Here is a 24,983-nt window from a genome sequence, read left to right on the forward strand (position 1 = left end):
TAATGCCCGAAACGTCGATTCTCCTGTTCCCTAGATGCTGCCTGACCTGCTGCGCTTCTCCAGCAACACATTTCCATCTCTGATACTGTCATGGCCAGATGTATCTGCCGCTGCTCAATTCATAACAATGAGATCAAGTATGTTTTACACTCTTGTTGGTTCCCTCACTACCCCCTGCAGACTCAGTTGAGCAGCTATGTCCTTTAGGACCTGACCAGCTCAGTCAGTAATTCTGATGCAGAACTAGTCTCGATTGTGGACATTGAAATCCTGTACACGGAGTACGTTTGACACCATTTTACTTCCTCAGTGCTTCCTCCAAATGTTGTTCAACATGAAGGAGAACTGATCCATCAGCCAAGGAAGGATGGTATGTGGTAATCAGCAGGAGCCATGAGACTTCCTGGTCTCCGGAGCCAATGCTGTGTACTCCCAGGGCAAATCCTCCCTGTCTGTACACCACTGTGCCACCACCTCTGCCTAGTCTATTCTGCCGGTGGGACAGGACATATCCAGAGATTTCAGGAGAAAGTGAAGACTGCAGATGCTGGAGATCAGAGTCAAGAGTCTGGTGCTGGAAAAGCATAGCAGGTCAGGCTGATGAAGGGCTTAGGCTCGAAATGTCGATTCTCCTGCTCCTCGGATGCTGCCTGACTGTTGTGCTTTTCCAGCACCACACTCTCGATATCTAGGGATGGTGATGGTGGTGTCTGGTCGTTGTTTGTAAGGGATGATTCTGTAAGTATGACTATGTCAGGCTGTTCCTTGATTGGTCTGTGAGACAGCTCTCCACATTTTGGCACCAAAAACCATATGTTTGTGAGGAGGACGTTGCACCATCGAGAAGGCTGAATCTGTGGTTGTAATTTCCGGTGCCTTGTTAGTTGCCAATTGGTCCATCCAGTTTCATTCCTGTGTTGAGACTTTGCAGTGATTAATACAGTGAGTAGCTGGCTGGGCCGCTGTCAGGTTGGCAGGATGTTTTTCGCCATTGACAATGGTTTCATGGAGATCAGGAGTTTCCTAATACATTGGTTTTTTTCTTGAATTCAGATTCCACCATCTGCCAAGATGGGATTCGAACCAGGACTTCAGTCATTTGTTTTAATATTCTGGATAAAAGCTAAATACATCAGGTTTGTTCACTCATTTTAAGTATCACTAACCCTGTTTTTGTTTCTTTGTAAGACACTTCCATCATCCTGTCTCCTCCAACAACGAGTGAGGAGCACATGGAGTTTCTCTGTCACTAAGACTGAGATAATCCGATCTGCTGCTTCTCTCCCTCCCACTAGCCCACTGAGCCAAACTGCCTCACGTGGTGTTCCTGGTTTTTGTCCTAAACTTACATCTTTCTCCAGTCTCTTGTCAAGTCTTATCAGAGCTCACCTTAATCTTTTACTAGTGTCGCTAAACTCACTTTCCAACTCTCTTTCCTCCGCTGCCGCCTCATCACTCCCCCACGCCAATTCATATATATTGTTCCTTGTTCTTTCTGTTGGTCTTTTTTGGTTATGTCCTTCTCTCCCATTCTGTGAAAAATTAATATTTGACCTCACCGTTGTTGGAAAATCCTGCTCCATCTCCATTCTCCCTTTCCTTTCTGAATTCCTTGCATTTGGTGTCCCTCAACGATCTATCCTTGGTCTCTCCTGTATCTCACGTACATAGTGCCAGCAGGTGATATAATCCAAAAACACTGTTAGGTTTGACATGTACACTGACGATGCCCAGCTCTCCCTCCCCATCATCCCTCTCCATTACTCCACTGTTACTCAGTTATCAAACTGCTTACCACACTCCCACTACTCGATTAGTTGCAATTTCCTCCAATGAAACATTGTCACGGTTAAACCCATTGCCTTACCTTTACCTTTCTGCAGAGCCCCTCCCTCCCACTGGGAACTCTCTGAGGCAGAACGACATTCTTCACAATATTGCTGTTATATCTGACCCCAAGGTGACCTTCTAATCAGACATCCACACAATCACAACAGCAGGAATTCCAATCTCTTAAACGTTGCTTTTCTCCACCTCACCCCAGCTCCATTGCTCCTGAAACCCCTTACCCGCGTCTGTGTCGCCTTAAACTTGAATCCAAAACAGAACCCTTGATTCCGTGATTCAGAATCTGGTTTCAGACTCCCCTCTCAGTATTTACTCTCAGACACATCCTCTCTGTATTTATCCTGTCAAACCCCTTAAGAATCCCATCTGTCTCAATGAGATCGCCTCTCTTTCTCCAAAATCCAGTGAGTAGAGTCCCAACCTTTTCAGCCTTTATTTAAAAGATAATCCCTCCAAACCAGGGATCATCTCATTGAATCTTCCCTGAAATGCCTCCAATAAAGTGACACATTTCCTTATCTAAAGGGACCAAAACTGTTCTCATTACTGCAGATATGGTGGTCTCACCAGCACTTGCACACGTTACTTTCAGGTATATACTCCAAACTCTAATACTGAAAACTTTTGAAACAAAACATTCGATTCCCCTTCCTGATTCCCTGCTGTAACTGTGTGGTAGCTTTCTGTGTTTCCTGAACAATTACCCCGGTCCCTTTGTTGTGCAGCTTTCTACAGTTTCCACGATTTAAATAGTACTTTGTTCTTTTATTATCTCCTCCAAAATGAGCAACTTCCCATTTTCCCAAGTTACACCCCATCTGGCAACTTGTTACCCTCTTCTCCTGTGCATCTCTCTCTTTTCATAATCCTCTTAGACCTTTACAGTTATGCCTTTTCTAGGAGATATCCCCCCCTTCCCATTCTTCCAGACATTTACTGGGAGCACTGGGCAGTGGCAAGCAGACAGAGTTGCTATCATTTTAGGGATACGCTTTGGAGTGATTGGGAGGATCTTCCTACCCATTGATCAGGATGGAGACAACTTGCCCACCATTAGGCATTAGCCTTTCATACCCATGTCTTATTGATGAGGCAGAGCGGCAGCACGGAATGAAAGAAAAGAAAGTAATTCTTGTTCCCCATATCTCACTGACGCTTGGACCATTTTCTCCAATGTGTCAAAGAACTGCTGTGTTCAGTCACATGGGATCTCAAGGTGGAATCTCCTAGAAAACCACAGATTTCCCCCTGAGTTGACTGCTGATGTCCTCAAGGGTAATATGTACAGTCATCCTGGGCCATGAGGAGGGGATGGTGGGTTTCTCACTTGAACTGAGAGTGACAGATTTTATAAACTTGTATTACAGGATATTACAGGTGGACATTCAGATGGTAATCTCAGTAAATGTTCTGCCAAACTCTGAATGAATTAATCAGTATATCAGGACCTGGATATTCGCATTGTGTGTCTGAGTATTGTGTTCCAGATCAATCCCATTTGCTGCTTAAAAATTCTCCTTTGAATCATCGCATTCTCTCAAAAGGTCTCCCCAAACCTTCAATGTGTCATGTAATCCTTTTATGATAACCTGATGAGTGTAAGGTTTATTATTCGAATGTGTAATTTTTGTATAAGGATGTTTCAGAGAGGGAGCAGAATATTCTTAAAGGGGATAATAACCATTTTGAGGGGAGGCTGTTGTTTATTTGTATCAATGATATAGGAATAGAAGAGTTCACATTGTTGGATCATTCGAATCTCTTGTGGGGTAGAATTGACCTCCATCAGAAGGATGGATTGTACTGGCACTGGAAAGGAAGAGTTGCTAGTGTTATTCAGGAGGCATTAAACCAGTGAAGGAATGTGGGTAAACCAAAAGAGAAAGTGAGGCAGGAGCTAAGTCTGAGGCTGGTACAGTTCAGACGTCAAACAGTCAAGGCAGGCAAAGGCATGGCAGAGAACGAGGTAGGACTGAGCAGTTACACTGCATTTATTTCAATGCAGGAGGCCCGATAGGTCGGGCAGATGAGCTCAGGGCATAGTTTTGAACATGGCACTGGGATATTATCGCAATTACAGAGGCATGACTCAGCGATGGATAGGACTAGCAGCTTAATGTTCCAGTGTATCGATGCTGTAGCAAAGATAGAAAGGGGACAACAGAGCAGGGGGAGTGGTATTTTTGTTTCGGGATAACATTACAGCTAGGCTTCAAGAGGGAATTCCTGGGAGTACATCGAGGCAAGTTATACAGGTGGAACTGAGAAATAAGAAAGGGATGATCTCTTTACTGGGATTGTACTATTGACCCCTCCTCACCCCTTCCCCAATAGTCAGCGGGGAATTGAGAAGCAGATTTACGAAGACATCACTTATCTGTAAGAATAGTATGGTTGTATACAACACTTGACCTTTTTTATTCATTCACAGAATGAGGGTGTCACTGGATGGGCCCAAAGGGCAGTCACATTGCTGTCGGTCTGGAGTCACATGGAGGCCAGACCTGGTTAGAATTGCAGATTCCTTCCCTGAAGGATATTAGTGAATCTGATTGTTTTTTTTTTGCAACAATCGACAATGGATTTATAGTCTTTCAAATTTTTATCGAATTCACATTCCACCATCTGCTGTGTCAGAATTCACACCCAGGGCTCCAGAACGTTATCTGGGTATCTGGATTATCCGTTTAGCGAAAATATCTCTAGGCCATTTGGCAGGGTGAATGACTGAGGCATCCGTAGGACAGCACATCAGTGCCAAAATTCCCATGGTCTCTGCAGAACATAGAAAGGGCTGGGGAGGGAAATATATTCCTGGTGGTGGGGTCTGACTGTAGGTAGTGGAAATGGCAGAGGTTAATGCGCTGTATCTGGTGATAAGTGGGGTGGCAAGTGAGGACCGGTGAATTATATTCTTCTTGTGGTTGGAGGGGTGGTGTGAAGGTGCAGGAAGTGGAGGATATGCATTGAAGGGCATTGTTGATCGCGTGGAAGGGAGATGTGGTCCTTGAAATAGGAAACCTTTCTGGGATGTCCTGGAGTGGAACTCCTTCTCATGGGAGCAGATATGGCAGAAGCAGAGGAATTGAGAGTTCGGGATCACGTTTGTACAGGAATATACTCGAGGGTAATCAGGAGAGCAAAAAGGGGACATGATTTAAGGAAATGGTTTAAGGAGAATCCAAAGAGATTCTACAAATTTGTAGAATCTCTTTGGATTCTCCTAATACATCAAGGATAAAGGAATAACCAGGCAGAGGATAGGACCCCTTAAAGATTAAGAAGGCCATCTATGTCACAACAGGAAGTGGGAGAGATACTATGCTATTCTGTTCTAGAGAGTTTGGAGAAATAATAGTGATAACTTGAAAAGTGTCCATATTACAGAGGAGGTGGTACTGGATGTCTTAAATCGTAGCAAGGTGTACCCCAGAAATTTGTGGAAAGCTAGGAAAGTGACAGCAGTGCCCCTCCCTGAGATATTTATATCATCGTTTGTGACAGGTGAGATGCTGGAAGACGTGTGCCATTATTTTAAAAAAGGTGGTAAGGAAAGGCCAGGGAGCAAGAGGACAGTCACCCTGACGTTCGTGGCAGGCAAGTTGTTGGAAGGGATTCTGAGGGATATGATTTACATGTATTTGGAAAGACGAGGAATGATTAGTGATAGTCAACGTGGCTTTGTGTGTGGGAAATTCTCTCTCTGTAACTTGGTTGAGTTTATTTGAAGGTAGACTGTGGACGTTGTCTATATGGACACTGAGCAGACTGATTAGCAAGGTTAGATAACATTGAATGTTGGGAGAACCAGACATTTGGATACAAAACTGGCTTGACGGTAGGCGGCAGAGGGTGGTGATGGAGGGTTGCTTTGTGGACTGGAGGCCTGTGAGCAGCAGTGTGCCACAGGAATGGATATGGGGTCCTTAAATAAATGACTTGGATGTGAATATGAGGTATGGTCAGTAGGTTTACAGAAGACACCAAAATTGGAGGTGTAGTGGACTGTGAAGAAGGTTAGTTCAGAATACACCAGAATCTTGATCAGATGGGCCAATGGAGCAAGGAATGGCAGATGGAGTTCAATTTAGATAAATGTGAGCTGTTGTATTTTGGAAAGGCAAATCAGAGAAGGACGTATGCACTTAATGGTAAAATCCTGGGGAGTGTGCTGAACAAAGAAACCATGGTGTGCAGGTTCATTGTTCCTTGAAAGTGGTGTTGCAGGTAGGAAGGTTAGTGAAGGTGGCGTTTGGTACACTTATATTTATTGGTCAATGCATTGAATACAGAAGCTGGGACGTCATATTGTGACTGGACAGGACATTGATTAAGCCATTCAGGAATTCTGTTTTAAGTTCAAAAATCCCTGTTCTGGGAAGGATGTTGTGAATCTTGAAACAGTTCAGACAAGATTTACAACGATTTTGCCAGGGTTGGAGGATTTGAGCTAAAGGGAGAGGCTGAATAGGCGGGGGTTAATTTCCCTGGAGAGTCAAAGACAGAGGTGATTTTACGGAGATTTATAAAATCACGAGGGGCATGGATATGGTGAACAGCCGGAGTCTTTTCCCCCCAGGTTAGATGGGTCCAAAACAAGAGCACATGGGCTTAAGTTGAGAGAGCAAGAGTTTAAAAGGGATCTAAGGGGCCACGTGTTCAAGCTGAGCATGGTGTATGTGTGGAATGAACTGCCAGATGAAGTAGTGGAGGCTGACAGAATTACATTTAAAAGATTGGGTACATGAATAGGAAGGGTTTCGAATGATACGGACCAATAGCTGGCAAACAGGACTCCATTAGTTTAGGATTCCTAGTTGGCATGGACCAATTGGACCAAAGGTCTGTTTCTGTGCTGTACATCTCTGACACTAATAAATGAAAATAACATGTGTTCCTCTTTTGTGGAGAGCTAGCAGAAGCACAGATAATTATCCTTGGAGCTGAGAAGGTTAAGCAATGATTTCAACCAGGTGCAGATTTGTTTCCAAGGTATTTAATTTGCAGAGAGAGAGAGAGGAATTGTTAACAACGTCACAATTTTAGTAACTATTTTCAAGTAATTGGCAACTAATGCAGGGTGAATATGTGAACATTATTTTATTCACTAAATTCTGAGCATCTGGAACAGTCTGAACGGCAGTCTGAACAGATTCACCAGTTATTCATAAACAGATTTGGAATTTTGCTTTATAAGCAAAGATTTGGGGGGCTAAGGGCAAATGGGAGGGGAGTTGGGATAGATTTGCTGCATCTCCAGAGGGAGAGGGAATAGCCCCAATGGGCTGAATAGCCCCCAGCCCCATACTCTGTGATACTGCCCCATTCACTGTGAATGATGAAGCTCATCCCAGGGCAGAGAGGGAGGATACCACCACTCACCTCACAATGGGCCTCAGGTGATTGATGTTAGCGCAGGCCAATAGGAGGCAGAGGGTGGGATTGGAGGACCAGGCAGTACCAGTTTATCTTCCAACCAATCGGAGTGAACAAAGGTATCCTTAAGGCTGGAATTAAAGAAAGGCACATGTAGCAGAGATTTGAGAAACTGGAGGAGATTCGAGATAGAGAGAGTTCTGTGGCAGGTGAGGAATTATATAAATAAGGAAGAGTTGTGAGGCTGAATGAGGTGACAGTGATCGGGAGAGTTGTGAGGATGGAGGAATTTGGAGATAGTGAGAATTAGAGTCCTAATGTTATACAGCAAGGAAACAAGCCCTGTAGTCCAACCAGTCCATGCCGACAATAATTCCAAACTGAACTAATTGTACCTGCCTCCGCTTAGTCCACATCCATCCAAATATTTCCTATTTACGTACTTATCTGAATGTATTTTAAATATTGTAATTGTATTCACAACTACCACTTCCTCTGGAAGTTCATTCCACACGTGTAATTTTTTTTTTAAAAAGACCCTAATGTCTTTTCTCAAATCTTTCTCATCTCTTCTCAAAATGAATGAACCCGAATTTTGAATTCCCCTCTCTCCCGGCCATTCACCTTTATCTACACTCCTCAACCTCCTACACTCCAGTGAAAAAAGTCCCAGCCTCTCCTGATAACACAATCCCTCCATTCCCATTAACATTCCAGTAAATCTCTTCTGAACCTGCTCCGATTTAATGATATCCTTCCTATAACAGCACAACTAGAGCTGGGTTTAGAATTCCAGAAGAGGCCTCCCCAACATCCTGCACAACTTCAACATAACGTCCCAATTCCTATACTCAAAGGTGTGAACAATGAAGGTAAGTGTGCTTGAACACCTGCTTAACCACCCTATCTACATGTAACACAAACTTCAAAGACGTGAAGCCCTCGGTCTCTTTGTTCCATATCACTACTCAACGCCTTACTTTCAATGAGTGTAAGTCCTGCCTTAGTTTGTTTTATCAAGGTGTAATATTTTGCTTTTATTCCAATACAAAAATCCTTTGAGTATAAAGGCAGTAGGAGTATAATTAAGAGGGAAATCAGGAGGCAAAAAGGGGACGTGAGATAGCTTTGGAAAATAGGGTTAAGGATAATCCAAAGGGCTTTTATAAATACATGAAGAACAAAAGGCTAGGGAGAAAATAGAGACCCTCAATCATGCAAGGCAGCCATTCTGTGGAGCTGCAGGTGATGGGTGAGATAGGGAAATTTTGCATCAATGTTTACTGTGGAGAAGTACATGTGAGATATAGAATGTGGGGAAATAAATGGTGAAAACTTGAAAAAAAGTACATATTACAGAGGAGGAGGAGGTGCTGGATGAGTGGCTAAGGAGCTGGTGCAGGGGAAAAGGATTCACATTTTTGGATCATTGTGATCAACTCTGGGGTAGAGTTGACCTGCATAAGAAGGATGGATTGTACCTGATTTGGAAAGTGTCTAATATCGAGGCAGGGAGATTTGTTAATGCTAATCGGGAGGCAGTAAACCAGCGAAGAGTGGGTGTGATCGCAAATAGATAGTGAGAAAAGAGGTATCTCTGAGGCTGGTACAGTTCAGAAGGCAAATAGTCATTGCAGGCAAGGGCAAGGCACAGAACAAGGTGGGATTTAGCAGTTACACTGCATTTATTTCAATGCAAGAGGCCTGACAGGGAAGGTGAATGAACTCAGGGTATAGTTTTGAACATGGCACTGGGATATCATGGGTATTATAGAAACGTGGCTCAGGGATGGAAAGGACTGGCAGCTTAATATTTCCGGGGAAAGGTGCTATAGGAATAATAGAAAGAAGGACAAGAGGAGGGGGAGTGGCATTTTTGATTAGGGACAGCATTATGGTTGTGCTGAGGGAGGATATTCCTGGGAGTACGTCCAATGAAGTTATTTGGGTGGAACTGGGAAATAAGGAAGGGATGATCTCCTTATTGGGGTTGTCTGCGTGGGTTTCATCTGGGTGCTCTGTTTCCTCCCACAGTGCAAAAATATGCTGGGTAAGAGGCAGTACCATCACATTACCCTTGCCTACACCCACACAATAACACCGCAACGTCACTGGAACAAAAGTCAGTGAAGCTCATTGAGGATTTAGATATAGTTCTTCGAGGTAAAGTCATGAAAGGGGATTTGAACACAGCAGGAACAGGAGACTGAGCTGGATGGTCAGCTGTTTCCCATTGAATGGTGGAGCAGGATTGAAAGCCTGAATTGTGTCCTCCTGCTGCTATCTCCCAGGTATGTATATAGTCATGGAGCCTGGGTAGGAAGGAGTAGGCAGGGATTCTCCATGAGATTGCACTTCCACAACAGATTTCAGTGAGGGATGGTTTGATGGATTTTATTTAACATTTATCTTTAACACAAGATTTGTAAATTTTGGTTTTAAAATGTTGTGAAAGTTTTTTGCACAGCAAATAAAATTAAAGAAAATGACGAAAACTGTCTGAATGTAACAGTTTTAAAGCTTTCAACCTCTGTAAAACAAAATCCTGTCTATTCCCGGACACCATCACTTTCCAGCTACTCGTACTCCAGGGAAATATTCCCTCCCTGTCTGAACCTTTGGTTTGATTTTCCAGCTTTTCAGTTCTCGTTCTGTGAGCTTCGAAGCGTTCTTTTTTTCCCCATTTCTCCTAACCAGAAATGTTATCACAGCAACTTTTCCACCGTCAAAAGCATCATTACGCCATTTTGCTTTTGGTTAACATATAATCACCAGCAGTGCAAAAGTGAGGACCGCAGATGCTGGAAACCAGAGCCTAGATTAGAGTGGTGCTGGAAAAGGGCTTTTGACAAAACGTTGATTTTCTGGCTCCTCGGATCCTGCCTGACCTGCTGTGCTTTTCCAGCATCACTCTAATCTAGACATATAATCACCAGCAGTAAACCATTTGTGTAACCAATTGAATATTTCCAAACAAAGCCCATTACGGGCCAAGCAAACCATTACAAGTGACAGAGTGAATAGAGTTGTGGGGAGGGGGCAGCAGTGGAGATAAAGAACTATATCCCCTGCGGTGCCCACCTTTATCTAAAGGCATCGAGAGCATTGATCCACACCACATGCTCCTTCTCCAAGGACACCCTGCTGTGTAGCCTTTATCCTCAATCATGGAATAAAATCCCAACAGTGTGGAAGGAGAGCATTGGCCCATCAAACCCCAATGACCATCTGAAGAACATCACACCCAGAGCACTCTATCACTGTAACACTGCATTTCCCAAGGCAGATCCACCTATTCTGCACAATCCTGTATACTGTGGACACGTTAGCACAACTGATCCACCTGACCTGCACATCTTTGGACTGTGGGAGAAAACCAGAGCACCTGGAGAGGACCCACACTGTCATGGGGAGAATGTGGGAACTCCACACAGGCCGTTGACCAAGGCTGGACTCCAACCTTGTACTTGATGCTGTGAAGCAGCAGTGCCACAATCACAATTTAAATCAAAACAGATTATCCCTGTTCATTGTCACATTGCCCAGAGAGACATCCTGAGGTTCAGAAAGTGGCAATGTAAGTTCAGTCAACTCCAGCCCAGTTAATGTGATGAACAACAACAACATCAAAACTCCAACAGTGTCATCATGTACAAGGTCCACTCCTGACTCTGAACAGTAACATCAGAATCAGAGTCCTGCAGTCCACACGGAGCAGGGGGATGACCACTTCCCTGTGAGCACTCACTGGTCTCTCAATCGTGTTGAAGGCGCAGCAAATCCCTTGTCATACAGAGGGGTGAACAGCTCCTACCCAGAGTGAAACTGCTGGGGTCTCCGTGGGGCAGGATGAATCACTGAATCCCTTCTCCCACACTGAGCATCTGAATGAACTCTCCCCTGTGTGGGCTCACTGGGGTCTCAGGGGGCAGGATGAATCACTGAATCCCTTCTCACAGGCTGACCATCTGAATGGCCTCTCCCCCTGTGTGGGCTCACTGGGGATTCTGCAGGTGCTGCATTTGAGTGAATTTCCCCCCCACACTGGGAACAAGTGAACTCTGGGAACCTTTCCCCAGAGTGAGCTCGCTGATGTTTAAGGAGGTCAGAGGACTGAGTGAATGCTTTCCCACACACTGAGCAGGTGAATGGCCTCTCCCCGGTGGGAATGCACTGATGTCTCCGCAGGTGAGAGATTTGAATGAATCCTTTCTCACACACGGCGCAGGTGAAGGGTCTAAATCCACTGTGCCATCCCTGGTGCCTCAGCAGATTGTAAGATCGAGTAAATCCCTTCCCATACGTGGGGCAGGTGAGCGGCCTCTCCACAGTGTGACTGTATCGGTGAGTGTCCCGCTGGGAGGGGTAAGTGAATTCCTAATTCTGATTGAGTACGTCCTCCTGTTTTCTCAGTTGTTATTGGCAATCTCATTCCCCCCGCACCATAACCTGTTCCAGAGAATGTTACAGAAACAGCAGAATGGTCAGCTGCAGCTGGTCACCTGACTGATCACTGGACACAACGGTTCACTCTCCACAGATGCTGCCAGACCTGCTGAATTTTTCCAGCAATTTCTGATTTTGTTTCTGATGTCCCAGCATTTGCAGATGTTTAGTTTTCCAATACTTGTCTGTTGCAGAGGAGTTTGTTGATGAAATTAGAGGGTTTTGAAAGTTGTACGTTAGGTCACACATCAGCTATGATCATCATGAATGGTAGAGCAGAGCTGAGGGGCTGAATGGCCTCCTCCTGTTCCAATGCAACTTATCCATCGGCAGCTTGTGGTAACAATTCTCCTCACTGCTCACTTAATCTCCATGTCGAACACACTGTTACTGACTGAACAAACCTCCTGTGTTTGAACTAAACCTGCTCATGTTCAGTGGCTCCCTCTCCTGCCACCTGGGTTTAACTCTCATCATGGAATGCTGTCTCGTATTACTGTGGGAATGCCCACAAGGACTAATCCTGGAGTCTGTATCCCCTGGGATCCACAATCCCCGTTTATTTCCTTCTTCCTCTTTCATTCTGGCTATTGAACCCTCGGTTTCAATCCAATCTCCTGTCATGCTCTTCAACATGCCCATGTGGGTGGGCTAGAGGCAGCTGGGATTTAATGAAGGGAAGTGGGGATTAGGCGGAAGAATGAGGAGAGCTGACAGCAAAGGCAGTTCTCATTGTAACGGCAGAGTTTCTCCATGACCCAGTGAGTGGCGAGGCAACTGAGTTTGTGGGGGGAGACATTCAATCAGGGATTTGGTAAGACACTCAGACATTGACCTGTCCATCTGATTGTTAACTCAGACAGATAGAAAGAAAGATGCACATTTAGATAGCACCTTTGATGATCTGGGGCAATGAAACATGCTTCCAACCCAATGATTTTAACCACAAATCTCTGAAAACACAGACACAAAGCTTTCTACTTGTAGCAGGTTGTCTCTGAGCCTCCTCTTGGGAAATGCGTTTTGAGCTGTTCAGCCTTTCCTGGTGATTATAACCGCTATGTTCCTGTAAAATTTGTGACTGAACCTTTATTTTCCTGTTCCTTGTGAGTGATGAAAGTAGCAGAAACAGTTCCCGACCTGTGAGGGGTTTTGGTTGGAGTATTTATATTTACAAATCCATTTCCCACCCTCACATAAAGTGTGAAATTGATGTAAAACTGAAGGGAAGGAGTGAGTGTGCACCCACAGAATCATATGTATGAGTTGAATGAACCTGGCATTAGGAAAATGTGACAACAATCACAACTAGTTAGAATCACAGAATCCAGTGGGTGCAGAAAGAGTCTATTCAGCCCATCGAGTCTGCAATGACCTGCTCACCCACCCTACCCCCATAACCCCACATTAACCATGGCAAGCCCAACCCACCTAAATTGCACACTGCGGCCATGTTAGCATAGATTATCCAGTAACGTTACACATCTGTGGGAAAGTCACAAATTACATCCAAATGCTGGGAATTGTGGATGAAGCCTCACAAATACTTGACTCTGACATAAATGCTCTGCTTCTCAAAATAAAATCTGGGGGAAACTGCAACCGGAAAGATTTCTGATTATCTCAGGAGGAAGAGAATTCAAAACTCGCACCATTGACCCAGGGGGCGTAGTGATAGTTACAGATGTCTGGGAACCATCAGAAATGTCACAAGTTGTGAGCAAGGTGGGGTGAGACAAGGACAAAACGACAGTCTGTCACACGGGAGAAAGCAGGAGAGATTAAACAGCAGAAATGGTCGTCCCGCAAGGCCACGGGGAATGGAGTTAGGGCTGGGAAAGAAACAAGGAAACCGGGTGTGCAGCTGTCAAAGAAATACTTTTAAAAAACAGATTATAAAAACATATTGGGCAGATTTCACAGGCTGAAATTCTTGCTCTCAATGGTGAGTACAAAAAGCTGTAAAGCCTGGGGAGTTCTATTACAGCCAACACATACAGGATGGGCCAAGTGGCCTCGATCTGTGCTGTAACGTCCTGATAATTTTTTTTTCTGACATTTGTAGTTCAAGTCTGATGACGCTAATAACTTTTCAAATTGGACTGGAGTTTAATATTCTGGAGAAATGTGAAATAAATCACATTGATCACATTCTGCAGATCTTAGTCCATAACCCTGCATGTTCCAGCATTTCAGTTACATCCATGTCCTGCCGGTGGGACAGGACATACAGGGATGTTGACGGTGGTGACCAGGACATTGTACGCTATAATTCTGTGACTAGTCTGCGTTCCAGCTCACCCAATAAGATGTTGGCAGGGTGAGACACTATAGTTGGAGCTCCTCTATTCGCCAGTTCCTTTCCTGTCTGCTTTTTTAGAATTTCTTTCTCTCTCACTCTCCCCTTTGCTGACTCTGACACAAGTGTCTCAACCTTGAATCATGACAAAATTTTTAAAAAAATGTCTCGACAAGAAAACCAATGGAGGAAAATATATTATTCTTGCATCAACTGCATTTTTAAACAAAAACAATCCTGTTCAATAAACACTGTCTCATTTTTTCCTTCAATTTTATCAATTTTTGATCCCTCGGTTTACCGATCTTAATAAATATCCAATCAATTTCAGAGCATCATGCTTACAAAGTATTGAACCAATTTATCTGTTTAGGATTTAGCACTAGTTATTAAGTCATTACCATTACAATAATTGCATAATAATTGGTCTGGGTAACAAGTATACTGAGGTTCACAATTTAATTTATTGACTGTTTGAAAAATGGTGCAGTATATCCCTTTTTCAGGATTCCAGTAGTAATTATTAAGGAATTTGCATGACAATAATTATTATATGCTTTAGTTTAGTCTTGCTAACAACTACAGTGAAGTTTATATTTGAATTTAATCCAATCTTCCCTAGTACCTATACAGTGCATTTTATTTCCAATCAACACACCTACAAAAGAATTAATTATTTCTGCTGCAACACACACTGTAAAAAATATGACTTTTGCTCATTTGAATGATCTGTGTAATCCCAGCCTTATAAATTTAGAAAAACCTAATTACTTTTCCCTGCAACAATTCCTGTTCATTTTTGCAGATGGCACAGTCAAATAGCAAGATGAAATTTATCATTATTCGTAAGTATGTTAATACAATTTTGAAAATCTATATGTTGCTAATATATAAATGTTCATTTCCGTCCATAGAATATAGAACAATACAGCACAGTACAGGCCCTTTGGCCACGATGTTGTTCCGACCTTTTATCCTACTCTAAGATCAAACTAACCAACTTGCCCTTCACTTACTATCATCCATGTGCCTATCCAAGAGTCGCTTAGATGTCCCTGATGGATCTGAATCTACTACCACCACTGGCAGTGCATTCCATGCACCCACCACGATCTATAAAGAAACTATCTCTGACATCTCCCCACACTTCCCCCATTCACTTTATAAATTATGCCACTTGTGGGAAAATCCTTTCCTCATCCACTCTATCTATGCCTCTCATCATCTTACACAAAGCTATCAAGTAAACTCTCATCCTCTTTCACTGCAATGACCAAAGCCCCAGCTCCCTCAACCTTTCTTCATAAGACATGCCTTCCAGTCCAGGCAACATCTTGATAAATCTCATCTACACCTTCTCTAAAGCTTCCGCATCCAATGTCTAATGAGGCGATCAGAACCGAACAGAATATTCCAAGTGTAGTCTCACCAGGGATCCATAGAGGTGCAGCATAGCCACGTGGCTCTTAAACTCAATCTCCCCGCTAATGAAAGCCAACACACTATGCACCGTCTTAATAACCCTACCACCTTGGATGTCAGCTATGAGGGATGTATGGAGGTGCACAACACGATCCCTCTGTTCCTCCACATTGTTAAAAATCCTGCATTTAATCTGAAAACATGCATTCAAATTTGAAATTCCAAAATGGATAACTTCACATTTTCCCAGTTTGAACTCCATCTGCCACTTCTCAGCCCAGCTCTGCATCCTGTCAATGTCCTCTAGCAACCTAAAAAAGCCCTCCACACTATCCACAACTCCACCAACCCTCGTGTCATTAGCAAACCTCCTAACCCATCCTTCCACTTCCTCATCCAAGTCATTTGTAAAAATCACAAAGAGCAGAGGTCCGAGAACTAATCCCTTCAGAACACCATTGGTCACTGTGCTCCACGCTGAAAACTATATATGTAATCTCACCCTGTCTTCTATGGGCCAGCAAATTTATTATCTAACCAGGTTTCCCGGTATATCATGCCTCATTACTTTCTAATTGAGCTTACCATGGGGAACCTTATCAAACACATTGATAAAATCCATATACACCACATCCATTATCTGTCCTCACCAATGTGCTTGTCACATCCTCAAATAATTCAGTAAGGCTTGTGAGGTATAAACTGCCGCTCACAAAGCCATGATGACCATCTCTAATCAATCTATACTTTTCCAAATAATCATCAATCCTGTCTCTCAGAATCCTCTCCAAACATTTGCCCACAACTGATGTAAGGTTAGATTAGATTTTAGATTACATTACAGTGTGGAAACAGACCCTTCGGCCCAACAAGTCCACACCGACCCGCCGAAGCGTAACCCATCCATATCCCGACATTTACACCTTACCTAACACTACGAGCAATTTAGCATGGCTAATTCACCTGACCTGACTGACTCATCGATGATTCCCAGGATTATCTCAATTGCCTTTCTTGAATAAGGGAATAACGTTTGCCACTCTCTAATCATCTGGTATGACTCCAGTGGACAGTGAAGTTTCAAAGATCATTGCCAAGACACAGTAATCCCTTGCCTCCCTTCCTATAACAACCTAAGTTATATCCTTTCTGGCCCAGGACACTTATCTATCCCAATGATTTTTCAATATTTTCAGCACATTCTCAGACATAATATCGACCCATTTGACCATGTCAGCCTGTTTCACGCTGTCCTCACAAAGAACAAGGGAATACTGAAGCAAAGTACTCATTAAGAACCTTCCCTACCCCCTCTGACTCCTGGCACATGTTTGCTTCACTATAAGGGGTATAAATGTGGAATTATGTCTCAGCACTGAAATAATGTAAAGATATTGCAGTGTACAATCACTCGATTACTTTGAATATTGAACTGTATTTTAACTGAGAAAACACAGTTAAATTGATTTGTTTATATTTCACTTCATGCTAACATTTATTCTATTTTGAACCACAATAAGAATTTCATTTTTACATATATAAAACTTACTTAAAATTCATCGCACGTTTATGTACAGAAAATAGAATTACTATCTGCTTGTTCCTTCCTTTATCAATGCCTGTTCAGTTTGAATTTGTGGAAGTTGTACATTGTTGAAAGGAAGGGAAATTGCCTTCAGCTTAATATTCGCATTGAATGACTGATGCATTTTTAAATCAAAGTACAATGATCACGCAGTTTTGTCAATTTGTCTTTCAAAGAATTGTCATGAGATTCCTCCTCATTTAAGACCACCATTCCTTTATTCTATTGTTATTGTAAAATATTGTTTAATTTCCAGTCCATTACACACAGAAACTACCTAATTAATTCCCATTCAAATTACAACAATAAACAGCTGATTAGTTTTCATTTGAGAAACCACATTTAACATAATATTACAGTTCTGCCGTCCTGGGTGGGAACATTAGGAAAGGAGCTTGTGGAGCTGTGGTAGTGTCTCTATTACTAGACCCGAGGGAAGGTTTCAAATCACACCTTCAACAGAAATATATCAAGAGGTGCTCTGAATGGTGATTCGAGAATACCTAAGCACAGACTGAATTGCTTTTCAATCCAACATTAGATCTGCTTTTATCTATTATATCAATAATCACAAAATCTGATACTTATTTGAGTCAGGTTACCAAGAAATATGTGTTGGAAAATTCGCCTTAGCCAGTTTGCTTTTACAAAAGACTTACATCTGTCCCTGTTTTCTCTAACTGAAAGAAATCTGAAGAGGATTTTAACTTTTAAGAAAAAAGGGGAGATGTTTCCCATAAAAATTAATGCTTCTTCAACTAACGCCTTTTCAGCTTATGTAAGGTTTCAAAATAACGCTGTACTTTAGGATAGTGGGGATACCTCTATCTAATTCTGTCGCTTATAAATTCCTGGAGAATATTTGAAAATGTTGCAGAATTAAAGATTACGATGTCTAAGTAATGAGATTGTTTTTTTTTTGTTGCAAAGGGGCAAGTCAAACAATTGAAACACATTAAACATTATTCTGTCGTGCTATAAATAAATTGGAAATAAAGTTTATATCTTCTTCAGTAAACTAACATATGCTGCCAACTATTACTTGTCAGTCAGCTGATTGCCTACTTTGTAACTAAATGCTGTGATTCATCTAAATATTACTCTGTCCTTTGATCAAAGTGAATTTGTAATTATTCAGTTTATGAATTGTCAGAAACTTGTTTTTATTTTTCCATTCACCTGTTCATTTTGACCATAAGATTAACTGCCTTGAAAATATTGGAATTTGTTCATTTAAAAATAAGGTTTGCACATCTCGCACATATCTCATTTCTTGTATTATGATTCAAGAATCTTTCCTGGTGGAATTCAAGTAAATTCCAAACATTTGTTGACTTCAAATAAGATCTTTAACACCCAATTATCAATCTGTTGTTAATGTTTCAGCTGTTTACATTGACATTGATTAGATACTCATTCAGAGAGATCAACTGACAATTATAAACTATTTGCAGGATTATTGAATTGAAAGAAAGATACAGACATGAAAACATTTTTTGGAAGGAATTGCTTTTTCATTCAAATGTGTAGGCTGTTCAAGAATTCTATATCACCTTCCATTGGTTTTTTTGTTTAGAAATCAAATTTATAATTTATGTGAATTTTAATGTGTTCTGTACTTTGAAATTTGTATCAGATTTAAGAAGAAAAAGAGGAACAATTAACATGAAAACTTCAGTGAATAGAAAGCATAGTAATTTAAATTGACAGAGGCAACTTTTAGTATTATCTCTGAATATTCAGTCAAATATTTCTAATGTTAAAAGAGTGTGGTGCTGGAAAAGCACAGCAGGTCAGGCAGTATTCGAGGAAAAGCAGAATCGACGTTTTGAGAATGAGCCCTTCATCAGGAATCTTTTCTGATGATGGCCTAATGCCCGACAGGTCAATGCTCTTTGGATGTGTCTGCCCTTTTCCAATGCTACAGCTTTCCTCACTTTCTCCAAATATGTTTAATGAACATGAACTGAAAATGTTAGCATCAGCAGTTGAGCAAGACCAAATTAACACTTTTTTTTGCAATTTTTATAGTGAAAAACTGTTTGAGAACTCGCAACAAATCAGATCGAACAACATCTCTTGCCGTTAGAACCCTTAGCCATTCATAATAAAGAATAGCAGGTCAGGCAGCATCCAAGGAACAGGAGAATCGACGTTTCGGTTCCTGAAGAAGGGCTTATGCCCGAAACGTCGATTCTCCTGTTCCTTGGATGCTTCCTGACCTGCTGCGCTTTTCCATTCCTGAAGAAGGGCTTATGCCCAAAACGTCGATTCTCCTGTTCCTTGGATGCTACCTGACTTGCTGCGCTTTTCCCGTAACACATTTTCAGCTCTGATCTCCAGCATCTGCAGCCGTCACTTTCTCCCCATAATAAAGAATAACCATGTTTTGAACAACCATTGTGGTGTCTAACTGCTGAACTGAAATACCAGAGGACAACAACTGCATTTAGTGAAGGGAATGATAACCAGATCCTTGCTGTGATAATGGCGATTGATCTCAGAAACAATAACATTTTACTGTGATTATTCCACTGAACAGTAATTACATGGTCATGAAGATCTTTGTGTGGCTTTATGTGCAGTGTTTTGTTTGAACATTGATTTCAGTAACATTGAGATATTTTACAAGATTGACAATTGACTGTTAAAGATAAGTTTTAAATGCAACATTTAAAAAAAAAATGTCAGTTTTGTTTAGCGAAACACAATTCTAAGTTTATGGAATCACTACTGTGTGGAAACAGGCCATTTGGCCCAAAACATCTACACTGACGTTCCAAAGAATAATCCACTCAGCACCATTCTGCTCTCAGATTACTGGACATTTACCCCTGACTAATGCACCTAACCTACACATCCCTGAACAGAGCGTGCAGCTTAGCATGGCCAATTTACCTAACCTGCATATCTTTTGATTGTGGGAGAAAAGCAGAACATGCAAACTCCACACAAACATGTAGCCGAGGATGGAATCAAACCCATGTGCATAATACCGTAAGACACAAGTGCTAACCATTGATCCTCTGTTCTCAATGCCCAGCCCCCATGCAAGAAGTAAGATAAGTGAGAGATGTGCAAAATCAAATTTCAAATGAACACTCTCTGATGTTGCCAAAGTGTATCAATCTTACATTCAATATGAATAGGTGAATGGAAAACAAAAAATAGAAATCCCTGACAAATCATGAAAGAACAATAATTAGAAAATTAATATGATCAAAGGGCACAACAATCTTCAGGTGAATTGCATTGTTTAATTACAAATTTGGGAATTAGCTAACTAATGAATAACGGGAAGTGACATTTGTTTATTTCACTGATGAAGAAATTGACTTGCTTTTCATCTTTGTAACACTGCAGAATAGCAATTTATATGCCTGAAATGTTTGAATTAAGCTCTTTCCAATAAAAAAATCAGTAAAATCACATTGACTTCTTCATCTTTAAGACTGCAACAATATCAAATACATTGCAGGAATTTAGAACCAGCAGAATTAGTTAATTTGGTTGCTTGGGAACTCGAGGAGAATAAACGACAGATACTGTTAATTAGTCATTCAATGTGATTATTCAGCTGAAGACAACATCCCTTCTTTGCAAAAATGCTCAACTTCGAAAGATTCAAAATGCATTGTTATTGTTTAATGAAACAATACAGAAATGTTAATTCTTTTTCATTTGACTTAACAAAACGCAGGAATTTTATATGATTTTGTGTCATGAAAAATACTTAAATCTTATTATGATTAGAAATATAGTAAATGCTCGCATCAACGTGAAATATATTTAAATGAATTCAACTATGTTTCCGCAGGTAAAATAAGAATTAATATTAACAATGATTGAGAGATTGCACAGTACAATAGTTATTCATGTAAAGAGCTATAATTCCACATTCATAGCATGTACTGGATTGAATAATTGTTAGGTATGAGCAACAACTGAATTCTAAAATTCGATTAATGAATTTAGAAACAATGAGTAATCTCGTTTTGCTATGTGAATGAGGAATATGTTCAAACAAACATGAATTATTGCAATGAAAGGTAATTGCAGGTCTGTGAATTTAAAGTCTCTGGTTACGGAGATCATTCAAATAAGCAAACATTAGGCATTCACAATTAATGTTGGATGGGAAGTCATTGGATCCATTGTGGGAAACTTGACCTGAAAATAAAGTTTCATATTGCAGTGTTGGTACTCAGAAACAATTGGTTACATTAAAATGCGAATATCACTTTACTTGTTCAAAAGACTTTCTTAAATAATTGCTCAATTATTATTATGACAATGACTTGATAATGTTGTTGTATGATCAATTAAAATGATTCATTATTTCAAAAATACTTTGCTGTTATGTTGATAGGATATTTATTAAAATTGGTAAATTGTGGAATAAAATATAGTAACTAGCTTTATGAATTGAAGAAAAAATGAGCAATTCAGTGATTATAGATTTTTTTTTTCTTTTGTTACCAAAAAATAAAGGTAACACAAGAAATATGAATTTCTATCAAATGGCTTCATCATAGAGACATATTATTTTAATTTAAATGATTAACATTATGATCAGAGTTCAGACATTTGTGTCAGAATTTGGAAGAAAGTTAATAGATAATGAAAGTGACCATGAAAGTGAACAAATGATGCAGTCAATGACATTTGGTACGTAAATAAAATATCATAATTGTTCATTATTGTACAGTGATGAATAATGCTGGAATAGAAAAGACAAAAAGAATCAACATGTTCAAACCGGTTATTTTCTTACAATTAAATGAAACCAATAATCATTTTGCAGAGCGCGTGATTTGGAAAAAAAACAGTCATTTAATGTGTTATATAAACTGAAAACTACTTCCATTTTGCAAAAGTGGAGACTTTCCCAAATTCAAAACTTAGGTTTGCTGAATTATACAACAAAAATGGTTGTAATTTGAAATATCTCTTGCACACAAATTTAAAAAAGTAAATTTAAAGATTTTTAGAATGACAAAACGTTTGTTATTTGCATGATTGTATTACAGTCAATATCCGTGATAAGGTAGAAGCATTGTTTTAAGTAACATAAATCATCTTTAACTACTGAACTGAAATAGAAGATATCAATTGCACTTGTTGCAAGGAATAGTAAACAAATGTTTACTGTTGTCATTGGTTTCAGGAGCAATAAGGTACTTACTCAGGTTATTCTACTGAACAATAATTAGATGATGATGGAAGTCTTTGTGTGTATTGTATAGTGTTAACATTGGGTTCGATAAAATTGAGATATTTGCATGAATTAGGAACAGAGTGATAATTGGGTGCAAATTATCTTATTTAAAATCAGACAGTTTTTGATTTTTTCGAGGATTGCTGAGTGAAACGTTCTTAAACCATCATGCAATCAACGGGATTAGTGAGAGATATGCAAATTGAACTTACAAATGAACACACCCTGATATTTTCACACCAGTTCAATGTCACATTCAATATAAATAGGTGACGGAAAACTAAAAACAAATCTCACACAATTCATAAACTGACCAATAATTAAAAATTGATGAATAATAGGAAGTGACATTTGTTTATTTTACTGATAAGTAATTGATCTTTTCTCATATTTATAGCACTGGAGCATAAAATTCTGTGTTGTTTTAACTAAGATCTACAGAATAAGAGAAAATTAATGACTGTCATGACTTTGTATATTTCAGCTTTATGACTGCAACATTCTCAAATATTTTCTAAGGAATATTGATTGAGTGGAATTAGATACATTTTGCTATGAATGACCAGAAGAAAGTATATAGCAGATACTGTGATTATTGGAATGGACGATGATACCTCCAAGTAATCTACTGATATTGTGATTGGATATGCAGTAAGTGTCAGCATCGAAATAAATTATAATCAAATCAATTCAAAAGTGCTTCTAAGTTTAAAATAAATACAATATTCACAATGATTGAGATATTGTAAATTGCAATGTCCTTGCAATATTTATTGTACAGAAGCATAATTCCACATTTGTAGCCCTTACTGGATTGCACAATTATTAGATATAAGATATATTAGCAACAAAGGAATTTTAAAAAATATTTATTCGTGAATTTGAGAATAATGAGATATCTCATCTTAATATTAGACTGAGTAATATGTAGAAATGAAGAGTAACATCGCAGGGAAAAGTAATTGGAGCTCTCTGAATTTCAAAGGCTGAGATAATTGTTATATTTCACCTGAGCAAAAATCAGACATTTACAAAGAATTTTGCAAGGGATATTATTGGTCATTTGGTATGTGCATGGACCTGAACAACTAGGTATTAATAAGAAATAATGAATGATTTTTTTAAAAAACTGCATTTTTACAAAGTCTATGTTAAATTGCTGTGCAATTATTGTAATTGATAATTGCTTTTAGAATCCTGACAGATAAATTGACTTAATATTTTGAAAACACTTTGCTCTGATGTTGATTGGATATTCATTAAGAATAAAAAACTGAAAATTAAAGTATAAAACTTCGCTGTATGATGTGAAAAAAATCACTCAGCAGCAATTGAAAAAAAATGATTTTGTTTAAAAATGCAGGCAATGCAAGATTTATATGCTGCCGATGGTTTTCTTGAAGAGTCATGCCGATTTTGTTGATGTAATTTTACCACAATAAATGTTTCGATATTTATTTCATAATTAGGAGGAAAAGAATTAGGCCATAAAAGTGACTATTATTGTGAACGAAATATAGAATCATTGACAATTGTTACGGAAAGGAATTCTCATAATTGTGTGATTATTGTTCACTGACATCTAATATGGGACGAAAAGGAAAATTGTCAACATTTCCAAGCAATTTTTTCTTATAATGAAATGAAAATAAAAATCATTTTGGAGGGCACATTTTTTGAAAAAAGGAAGCAGTCATTTCATATGACATTTGAGCTGAAGACTCGTTCCCGTTTCCCCCTTTGTAGTCTTTACAATAATTTAAAACTTAGTGTTGGTTGAACAAAAGAACAAATGGATATAATCAAAATGTTTTCTTGTACACCAAAAATGTAAATGTAAAGCATTTTTATCATGAAAATTATATCGCTCTGAATGTAATCATTTCACACACAAGAAATATTTGTATTGAATTGAAATGTCATCATATTGTAGAAGTGTTTTCCTCTGACAGGGAATGAGGACTCAGGAGGCAGGCTGAGCTCAGGCACGTGGAAGATGTTTACTCATGCAGCAATCAGTTAATGAAGGGATCATCCCCCGAGACCAATCTCGGAAGATAGATCCATGACACACTGTAACATGTACAGTAAAAAGCTGCATTTTTGTGGACTTTCTGCATCACAATGACCACATGCAATGTGGTTACAGCCCTTCCCTCCTCATCCAGCCACCCAATTGAAATGCATCATCGCGGATGGGCATTCTAATGGACATCCCCAGATTCCTATTGGGGATCTTTCCATGCATCTTATTGACTGAGATTCCAAAGTTATTCCTGCACTCCCTTGGGCCTCTCAGGATGCCTTATCAGTTGGGACATTTTGAATTCTGCTATTCACTATATTTTATTTTATCAAAGACAATTACTCCTCATATTGTTCACTGTCTTAATTACATATGTACAAAGAAATAGAAAAGACAGTTAATTTTAGCTTCCTTGCCATAAGATTAGTAATATGACTTGTGTTATAAAGTTTGTTATATTGTGTAAAATTATATAGCTACTCTTTCTGTCAGGACTTTATAATTAATGGGCTGTCAACATCATACCGTGAAGTTAATTCCTAAAACGAGCTAACTTCAAATCTCAGTCTAAATGCTTTTCTATAATGTTTTTAGTAGGCATTGGTTACGTGTATCAAACTTATGTTGCAAGTTTCCCCCATTATACTCAATAATCTGTAATTAGAACCTTTGTTTAATATTCTGAGTAACTGTAAAATAATAACTATATCTGACAAATGAATTCTTCGGTTGTCATAATAGCTGCTTAGTGAGTTAACTGGGC

The sequence above is a fragment of the Chiloscyllium plagiosum genome, unplaced genomic scaffold, assembly GCF_037043375.1.
Source record: "Chiloscyllium plagiosum isolate Xiang-an unplaced genomic scaffold, Cpla_swu_hap1 HiC_scaffold_13, whole genome shotgun sequence".
Taxonomy (NCBI): Eukaryota; Metazoa; Chordata; class Chondrichthyes; order Orectolobiformes; family Hemiscylliidae; genus Chiloscyllium; species Chiloscyllium plagiosum.